Below are 10130 nucleotides of genomic sequence, written 5' to 3' on the forward strand. Positions count from 1 at the left end.
TGGATTAGTACGATTTGGGTAAAATAACAAAATCTTGCAGGTAAACAAAATTGACTCCGGCGGTACTACTAGCTTATTTGTATGAATGTTTATGGGCCCAGGTGAGTATATGGTGTGTGAGTAACCCAAGCTGGTAATCCGCTGGATCAGTTTTCCTTGGTAGCAGAGCAATGGTTAGGGTTCTATTTAGTTTGGTTGAGAATATTGTGGATTGTATTATTGATTTATGCATTAACACCTGTTATTCGTTGTATTCTGTTCTGTTTGATTGGTCATAACCATAGAGTCCCCAAGAATAATAAAAGACACTGGAACTTGTATGTACGATCCGACTTTAATAGGGACCCATCCAGAAAGAAGGTTTATTGGATTTGCTTACGAACAGTATCTTAACCAGAATTCACACGCAGTGTATGGAGAAAAGAGAAAAATTTCATTTATGCAGAAAATTTTAAATTATTTTAAGAAGGATAAACCCATTAAATCTCGAGAAGGGATTCTTATCCCTTCCCCGAAAACGCCTGCATCATACATGATGGTGAAAAGAGACTATCATACCTGTGTATGGTTAGAAAATTGGATAGAGTACACAAAAGACGATGGAACATTAGCTTTCCCCGAATTTGGAACATTTAACGGGAGAGTCTTACATAACTTAAGCACTAGAATGAATTAATTAGAACCTAGACCTAGATTGACCCAGTACGAAGTATTAGAAGAATGGGAAACTGAAGCATTTGAGCACGATAGATCACGAAGTAACAGAAACCTAAGTAGATTTTATCTAAAATTTCCCTGTGAAACTCGAGATAGTCAGATGAAACAGTGGAGACAAGCCATGGTGGCTGAAGGATTATATCATATACTAATGACTGAGGAACAGGTTGGAGGAAAATGCACCGACAAAGACAAAGAACTTAACAATGACAGATAGTGGAGACTCAGAAGATGATTATTTAGAAGATATTTTAATGAAAAATCCTCCTCCTTATCAGGAAGGGCCGAATAGAACAAACCCAAGTGCCCCAGTTTTAGATACGCCTTTAATTCCACAGGTTGTACATGACAAAACAATGAAAAGGGTACTTCAAGAAAGAGAAAGGGAAGCAATAAATAACAATTAAAGTGAATTAATACAGAAAATACACAGTTAAACACGCATCCTGAAGCTTTGACTATACCAGTGACCATAGGTCCTGTTGTCCCATTATATGGGGATAAATCAAATTGTCCTAAAACACCTGTCATGACTACTCCCATCGTTGAACCAAGAAAAGAGAAAATAATAATTGATGACCAAGCTAGTGAATGTGAGTCAGTGATTTAATTAATGGACTTACCGATAAGAGGGCAAATAAATGACACACCTAGGAGAGTCACACCAGGTTGCTCAAAAGAAATACAAATCGAGACATCCACAGGGACGAAGAGTGCCACAATAGTAACCCCAGAAGAAATAGAAAGATGGGCACAAGAAATAGAAAAACCAAACCCACCACCGAAAATATTGGACATTTTCAAATTAAGAGTTGAATTAGAAGAAATGATAGCTGGGAATGTAGGACTGGATAGGTTAAACACCTATCGTGAGGAAGAATTGCTGTTCATTTGCAGAAACATAACCCGAAACACGAAAATATTTCATGAAAAATTTGGCCTCTGAAATGGGAATTGAAATAGGGAGATCCAAGTTGTTGCAGAAACCCTAGAGAGCAGAATTTTCTACAAAGGGATTTGGAAAACATGAATATGTCAGGAAGAAAATTGCAGATAAAGGAGTTGATGACAATATTGCAAAAATGGGGAGATTTAGATAGATGGAAAGTTAGATGGACAAAGAAAAAGGAGGAAGCACAAGCAAATAGATCGACATCCGAACATTTGATGAAAGAAACAGAGAAGGCTGAAAGATTATACCCAATGAGAGAGGTTCCAGGAGGGGGATATGTACATGTCCCATGAACCCGACAGGATATTTTATCATTTACAAATGATTTTCCTAAGTTGAGAGAAAAACAAGTGGAATGGTACAGGCAAGTTGAGAGGTTTGTGAAGGTTTGAAGGTTTTGTTGAAAGATTTGGATGGTTTATTTGACATAGGGTGCCTGCTGATTTGTGGACCGAATGTAAAATTACAGTTGATTGGCCTAGTGGTGAGTACCCGAGAAATGAGAAAACAGGAGCCCCGTCAGAGGAGGTTAGGAAGAAATATAAACAGGTACTCACTTTCTTAGAAGGGAAAATTCCCCCAAAAGAAACAGATTGGATAAAAATAGAAAGAACAACCCAGGAAAAGGATGAGTCTGTACATGCTTACTATGAGCGCCTTTTATAGGTGTTCAAGCAGTATAGTGGATTTGAAAATATCGGAGATAAGGACATGACTCATTTTGTGTATCGGTTTGTGTCAGGGTTAAGACAAGAAATATCCCAAATGATTTAGCAGCACAATTTGTGCTGGCAAGCGAAGCCCATAAATGAGATCCTAAAATATTCAAAGTACTGCGGAGATGGAATTGACAATAGACGAAAGAATTTAGAGGAGGAAGTTACAAAATCAGGCTGGAACAGGTAGGGGCCAAGGTCATGGTGAGAATAGTGGGGATAAAGCAAAAGGGCGATTGAGCAGAGAGGAAGCAAAGAAAAGGTTTCCCTGTCACGGGTGCGGAAAATTGGAGCATTGGAAAAACGAGTGTAAAAGTATACAGAACAATAATGGCCCAAATCAAAATTTAAATTCACAGATGCAGAATGAGGTGATAATGAGTTAACCGCAGCAGGTTGTAAACCTACAGAGTCAATTGCCACCTGCCCCTATGCCAAATTTTGTGAGTCAAGCCAAGTACAGTACGGACACGGGATTTCAAGAAGGAAGAGGTAAGAAACATTTTGTAACATCGCAATTTCTTTTGCAGGATTTTTATTTTGATGACAGCACCTTATGACGGTGCCTGAGGGGGGAGGAAGAGGAGTGCGTACTTGGCGCATCCTTGCCGGTAGATCAGTCAGGTCCATATATTGATGGTAAGGTGGAAGGAAATGACATTACCTTTTTATTGGACACTGCCGCTACCCGTTCTACTGTGAGAACAGCAGACATCCCAAACTTATCCCTCTCGGGAGAAGCAATCCAAATAGCGGGCGTTTCTAATAAACAAATTAGGACCCCTATTACAAAACCAATGGAGGTATGTATTGTAAAATTCAAAAAAATGCATACGTTCGTAGTGTGTGACTCCAGTCCTGTGAACTTATTTGGCAGGGATCTATTGTGCAAGATGAATTTCACCATATTTTGCACACTGGATGGTGTTGCTATTCAGACTCCAGACGAAGACAGAGTGTACAAAATCATGCTAGCAAAACAAGGATCAGAAGTAGATGAATTATATACTGTGATGACCAAAGATGACTTACCAGATGAGGTCAAAACAACAGTAAATCCTGAAGTGTGGGATTAATGAAAAATGTAGATCCCGTAAAAGTGACTGTAAAAGAAGGTGCAGTTTATCCAAATACACGACAATACAAAATGAGTCCCGAAGTAAAAGCTGGTGTTGCAGCCAAAATCGATCGAATGATTGAACAAGGCATTTTAAAGAAATAATGAGTAGTCCTTGTAATTTACCTATAATTGGCATTAAGAAACCTAACAGAAAATATAGGGTAGTACAAGATTTATGAAAGATAAACAAGATTGTTGTGCCATGTTGCCCAATAGTACCTAACCCTTCAGTGATTTTGTACCAGATACCATGGAAGGCAGGTTGGTTTACAGTAATTGATTTGTGCCATGCCTTTTTCTCCATTCCATTGCATCCTGATAGTCAGTTTTTATTTTCTTTCAAATTTGAGGATCGTATTTAAGTTTGGAATCGCGTTCCTCAAGGGTATACTGAAAGTCCTTCGATTTTTAACCAAATATTGAAAAAGTGTCTCGAAACATTAGTATTACCTAGGGAGTCAGTCCTGGTACAGTATATTGATGACCTGTTAGTCTCATCGAAAACAAGGGATGACTGTGTTACTGATTCCATTGCTTTATTGAACCATCTAGCTAAAAGTGGACATAAGGTGTCCCTAGAGAAATTACAATTTTGCTAAGCTACAGTTAAATATTTGGGACATCAGATACAGCGAGGACTAAGAAAAGTGACCTCTGAGAGAATATAAATAATAAGTCAAATTAAATTGTCACAAACCCAAAAAGAAATAAGTATGTTTCTTGGTGTTATAGGATATTGCAGACAATGGATTGTAGAGATTTCCCTATTGGCGAAACCCCTGATACAAATGACAAAGAAGCGAGCAAAAGACCCAATAGAGTGGGATGATCAAAGCATGGAAGCCTTCGTAAAATTACGAAAATTTTTGTGTGAAGCACCTGCTTTAGGTATGCCTGACTATTCGTAAGAATTTGTACTGTTTTGTTGTGAGAGAGATAATTGCGCACTCTCAGTCTTAACACAGAGACATGGTCTAATGCGACGTCCGGTGGCATATTTTTCTGCTACTTTGGACCCTGTAGCATCTGCATTACCTGGTCGTCTAAAATCAGTAGCTGAAACGTGCATGAGTTTGGAACAGAGCGAATCTATTGTGATGGGACACCCCGTAAAAGTGTACGTCCCACATGCAGTTGAAATTCTTTTAACAAGAACCCAAACGCAGTATCTTACCCCTCGTAGAATGACAAAGTACGAAAGAATTATACCAGGGGCTGAAAACTTGACCATAGTCAGATGTACTGTTCTTAACCCAGCTACCTTGTTGCCAGATCCATACAATGAGGAGGTGAAAGATGAAGTTGAACATGAATGTCTTGACGTGACGGAACTCAGTACCAAACCCCATCCTGACATACAGGAGGAACCCTTGGAGAATGCTGAACATGAGCTCTTTGTAGATGGCTTGTGTATACGCCATGAGGAAGGTGGACTAAGTGCTGTTTATGCTGTGTGTACATTAGCAGGATTAGTCAAAGCATAACATTTACCAGGAGTCAAGTCTGCACAAGTAGCCAAATTGATAGCTTTAATTAAAGTTTGCAAAAATTGGAAAAATTGGAGAGTAACCATTTACACTGATAGTCAGTATGGTTACAGGGTTATGCATGACTTTGGCCAGCTCTGGATGCAGAGAGATTTCATGACTTCTTTAGGGTCTCCAATTAAAAATGGAAATTTTGTGAAAGAATTGCTTGAGGTTATACAATTACCAAAAGAAGTGGCAATGGTCAAGTGTGCTGCACATCAGTCAGGAAATGACCATGTGATGGCAGGTAACCGATATGCTGAACAGGTTGCCCAACACTGCACCAAATATAAAATAGCAGTGAACAGAAAAATTGAAACATGTGGATTCAGCTGCCAACTTATGCTGCTTTCAGGATTAGAAACATGGAAAGAAGTAAGAGAACTACAAGATGAGGTGGAAACAAAAGAAAGAGAGGAGTGGGAGAAAGTTGGTTGTCACAGAAGGGCAGAAGATGGTGTATGGGTTTACTTAGATGGCAGGCCAGTAATGCCAGACTGGATGCTTGCTCCAATGGCTAGGATGTATCATGGAGATACCCATATAGGCAGGGATGCAATGATAAGGTTTTTCAGACAAGATTGGTTTAATGCAAAGTTCAGAAATGTCGCAGAGATTCTTTGCCAGAGATGCTTAACCTGTCAACAAATTAATCCAGGCAAGAAAACCATAGTCAGTATGGGAAGAATTGGAAAAGCAGAAGGTTCATGTGTAAGGCTTCAAATAGATTTCATTCAGTTACCTGTTTGTGGAGGATTAAAATATGTACTTGTCATAGTTTGTTTATTTTCAAAGTGGGTGGAAGCATACCCAACCCGAAGAAACGACAGCTTGACTGTGGCCAAACTCCTATTGAGAGAGCTCATTCCTCGATTTGGTTTTCCAGTAACTATTGAATCAGATAGAGGGTCTCATTTTAATAATGAAATAATTCGGTTAATTTGTGAAGCATTCAAAATTGAACAAAAACTGCACTGCGCATACCGCCCAGAGGCTTCAGGAGTGGTAGAACAATTAAATGGCACAATTAAGTCAAGTTTGGGAAAAGTGTGTGCATCCACACCACCAGACAAGAATACCGGATTGAGTGCCCATGAAATACTCATGGGAAGAGCAATGAGACAAGCAAGCATACCAGGACACAAGCTGTTGAATATATCTGATGATTTGGTGCTAGAGAATTGCAAAGAGTTGGCTGACCGAGTGCGTTCTATCTCTTACCAGGTTGGAGAAGACGCAGTCGCCAGGCAGCCGAACCAAGCGTATGATATGAACCCTGGCGACTGGGTAGTTGTGAAGAATCACACTTGAGAATAGTGCCTAGCACCAAGGTGGGAAAAACCACATCAGGTTATATAAGTTACAACGACCGCAGTAAAATGTGCAGGCTTGCCTAATTGGATTCATGCAAGCCATACCAAAAGAGTACCAGCACCTGACGAAGACGGATCTCAACTGACTCAAGCAGTTGGGTATGCTGAAGGTTGTACAGATGAAGGATCCAGAATAACAGATCCTGAAGTAGCTGACCAAGAACAACCGAGCACCAGTCAGGATGATTGGATCCCAATAGTAGAAATACCTGAAGTAATTGTAAGAACAAGAAGCCAAACCAGATTAGTCAGTCAGGAAAAGAGTGAGGGCCAGGTAGGAGTAGAAGAACATGCTCAGGAGAGTGAAAATACAACAGTTAGGGAACCTGAGCAGGACCAGTCAAGGAGAGAACAATCTACTCAGACGGAAGAAACTGAAACCACAGCTCCTGAGTCTGAGGAGGGACAGATAGGCTTAGAAGAACGTGTTCAGGCTGCAGAAAGCCAAAGTGCAGTAAGACCTGATCAGGACCAGACAGGAAAAGAAAAACAAGTTCAGGTGGAAGAAGAAGAAAAGCAAATTAAAATAAAACCTGAACAGGGTCAGATTAAGGAAGAAGAACGCATCCAGACAGGTGACACTAAAAAAATAAGCCCTGGACAAGGTCAGATAGAGAGAGATTCTGAAAACGAAATTAACCAAGTGGTGCCACAAACTAATGAAAACAAAAGAACACTTGAAGAAAGTGAAAGTGCAGTACAAGCCAAAAGAGTCCGAAAAGGCGATAATCGGCCTAGTGCCATCAAGAGAGTGAGCTACCGCCTCAAAACAATAAATGAGGAACCGGATCAAGTAAACGAGGTATCAAGTCAGACTGAACAATTAAATAAAGATTCCAAACAAAGAAGCACAAAATTCAAAGGTCCTGAATGGATGTATGTCATTATTGAAGACTTTGAGAATTTGGAAATAAATGAAGAAGATGATGAAGAATTAAATGCAATTTGACGAAGAAGTGAGACCAACCTGAAAAGAGATTGTGTACCCAAAGATACCATCACAAATTAAAATTTTAAAGTAAATAAGAGAAATCTTCTGACAATAGAGTTACTGGAAAACTGAAACTAAATTGTGTAAAGAAATGTTGTAGAATATGTATATGTAGCATATTTTTAGTACTTATAATTTGGTTAGCACTAACATTTGCCATTCCTTATATAATGGATACAGTAGAAAAGAATAACACGCACATACATGAGGGAGTAGCTAACATTAAAAGAAATAGGGTAGCCTTAGAAGCACCAGATAAGAATAAGACAAGACGAGACAAAGTAGATTTAGACGCAATAGATGAGTTAGACCTATCACAAACAGTGACAGACAATGACACTGCTTTAAATGTATTTACAAAATTAATAGTGCAATACGTGGACAATATGGAAGTTAGTGATTGTTATGTGTGTGTGAAGTTACCGGCATCAGGAGCAGAAGGTGTGACATATCATCATATTCCATTAACATATGGTATTGCTTGTAGTGTGTTAGCAAGTTTATTCTATAGAACAGGAAAACTGCAATATTACTATTCTAATGTAGACATGTTTTTTTCCGAGGTGCCTATGCGAAAGAGCATGAACCCGGTTCTTAGTACTAGAGACTCACAATATATGGGAGAATATATTTTCTAACAATGAAGACAATAGATATAGCTGAAGCACACAAACACAATTTAAGATGTAGATTACACGAAGAAGAAAATGTATTTTTGAATTTAGGTGAACAAAGGAACCAGGACTTGCAGAGAAGGGCTTCTGAACCGAAACCCCAGATACCTCAGTGGGCTGAGAAAGATGACATTTATAAAACTGGCAAGACTCATGCTGCTATGTCCTTGGACTTTGAAAAGAAAGGGAAGATCTGCCTCCATAGATTAGAGACTGAATATAACAATGTGTTTATTGGTTCCAGTGAATGCGAATGCGTACATAATTTCTTCATAATTGGGGGATTGGATTGCCTGATCATTGGCACGGGAGTTGCTATTTTGGAATCATTTTTCCAAAAGTGTATCATGTGAAAAGAATTACTGGAAGCAATGAAGACGCAAAGGACCTAACACGTATGAAAAGAGCTAGGGCCCGATTCATAGAACTAACTTAAGACAAAATCCTAAACTTACTACCATTTTGGTATTCACAGAAGGCACTTACTCATTTTGCTATTCACAGAAGGCACTTACTCATTTCGGTATTCACAGAAGTTAGGGGTCCTAACTTTAGGACTCCTAAATGCCTTCTGTGAGTACCGAAAGTCTTAAAATTAGGATTTTTCTTAGTTTAGTAGTAGCAAAGTTAGGACTCCTAACTTTAGGACTCCTAAATGCCTTCTGTGAATACCGAAAGTCTTAAAATTAGGATTTTTCTCAGTTTAATAGTAGTAAAGTTAAGAGTCCTAACTTTAGGACTCCTAAACTGAGAAAAATCCTAATTTGAAGACTTTCGGTATTCACAGAAGGCATTTAGGAGTCCTAAAGTTAGGACTCCTAACTTCTGTGAATACCGAAGTGATTAAGTGTCTTCTGTGAATACCAAAATGAGTAAGTGCCTTCTGTGAATACGAAAATGGTAGTAAGTTTAGGATTTTGTCTTAAGTTAGTTCTGTGAATTGGGCCCCTAGTTTTTCTGAAATAGTAGGTGACATATTTGGTGCATTGATACCTTCAGTGGGAGTAATTCTGAATTCTCGCAAAATTTGTCAATTGTCTACAGTAGTGGATCGGTTATCTACTGACACTGCTGGAGGGTTCTTAATGATCAATACAGAATTGGTTGCGATCATTTCTATGATTTTGCAAATTGACTTGCTCTTGATATATTATTGGCAAAAGAGGGCAGAGTCTGTAAAATGTTGAAAGCGCAACATTGTTGCACTTACATTCCTGATAAAAGTGTTGAAATTGGAGGATATATTAAGAATATTACAAAATTAGAAGGAGATTTGAAACCACTGGAAGTTGGCAGTGTATGGAAAAAATTAACAAATAGCATTTCTACTATAGGGAGTTAGTTTTCTAATATAGGAAAAGGTAATTTAGGTCAAATAATAATGCCAATAATAGGAATAACACTATTAGTTTTAGCAATTATGTTTTGGCACAAATGTTGCAAGAAAAGAAAGGAGTATAGAGTGAATGAAAAGGGAAAGAAGAGAAAATACGAAGAAATACAACTGGAAGAAATAAAGGGAGATTTTTACAAAAGAATAAGGGGTTTACAAAACAAAAGGGAAAAAGAAAGAAATGAAAGAGCTGAAGAAGAAATAGAAATGGAAAAGTGCTAAAGTTGGCATCTGAATTAGTAGTAGAAAATTGGTGATGGCACACAATGCCATCAGAGAGGGCATTGATGGAGCAAGGTTTCGTAAAGAAGAAACTTGCTTGGATGCAATCCTCGCAAATAACGCGTAACACTTTATTCAACCTGTTTGTAAATACTAATATTGCATTACACACAATATAATGTATCTAGGGGAAGCTCTCTTATGTGTATTACTAACCAGTAACCCGAGTGTCATAAAACGGCTGACAAAACGCGGCAATTTCAGTGCGCATGCGTCTACTGCATCTACATGATATGACGTTTTCTATGCTTGGGGGAAACATTTGCAGCTGCGCAGTAGCATTTAAAATGGCCGCTTGAAACTCACATGTGAATTTGCATGCTTTGCGTGAACTAAACCTTGCAAGTTCTACTAATTACTAATGCGAAAGATATAAATAAGTA

The 10130-nt window shown here is 38.6% G+C and overlaps 1 long non-coding RNA gene across 2 annotated transcripts in view; it reads left to right on the top strand.

Moving 5' to 3' along the window:
- Positions 1-6897, top strand: part of LOC146801694 (uncharacterized) — a 985270-nt gene extending 978373 nt beyond the window's left edge. The window contains exon 4 of one of the 2 annotated variants that reach the window (XR_014967644.1): positions 2745-6897. This is a non-coding gene — a long non-coding RNA (uncharacterized LOC146801694). The remainder of the gene's footprint in view (positions 1-2744) is intronic. The other variant, XR_014967645.1, reaches the window with a different exon arrangement.
- Positions 6898-10130: the final 3233 nt, after the last annotated feature.

This window comes from Triturus cristatus, chromosome 8, assembly GCF_964204655.1.
Source record: "Triturus cristatus chromosome 8, aTriCri1.1, whole genome shotgun sequence".
Taxonomy (NCBI): domain Eukaryota; kingdom Metazoa; phylum Chordata; class Amphibia; order Caudata; family Salamandridae; genus Triturus; species Triturus cristatus.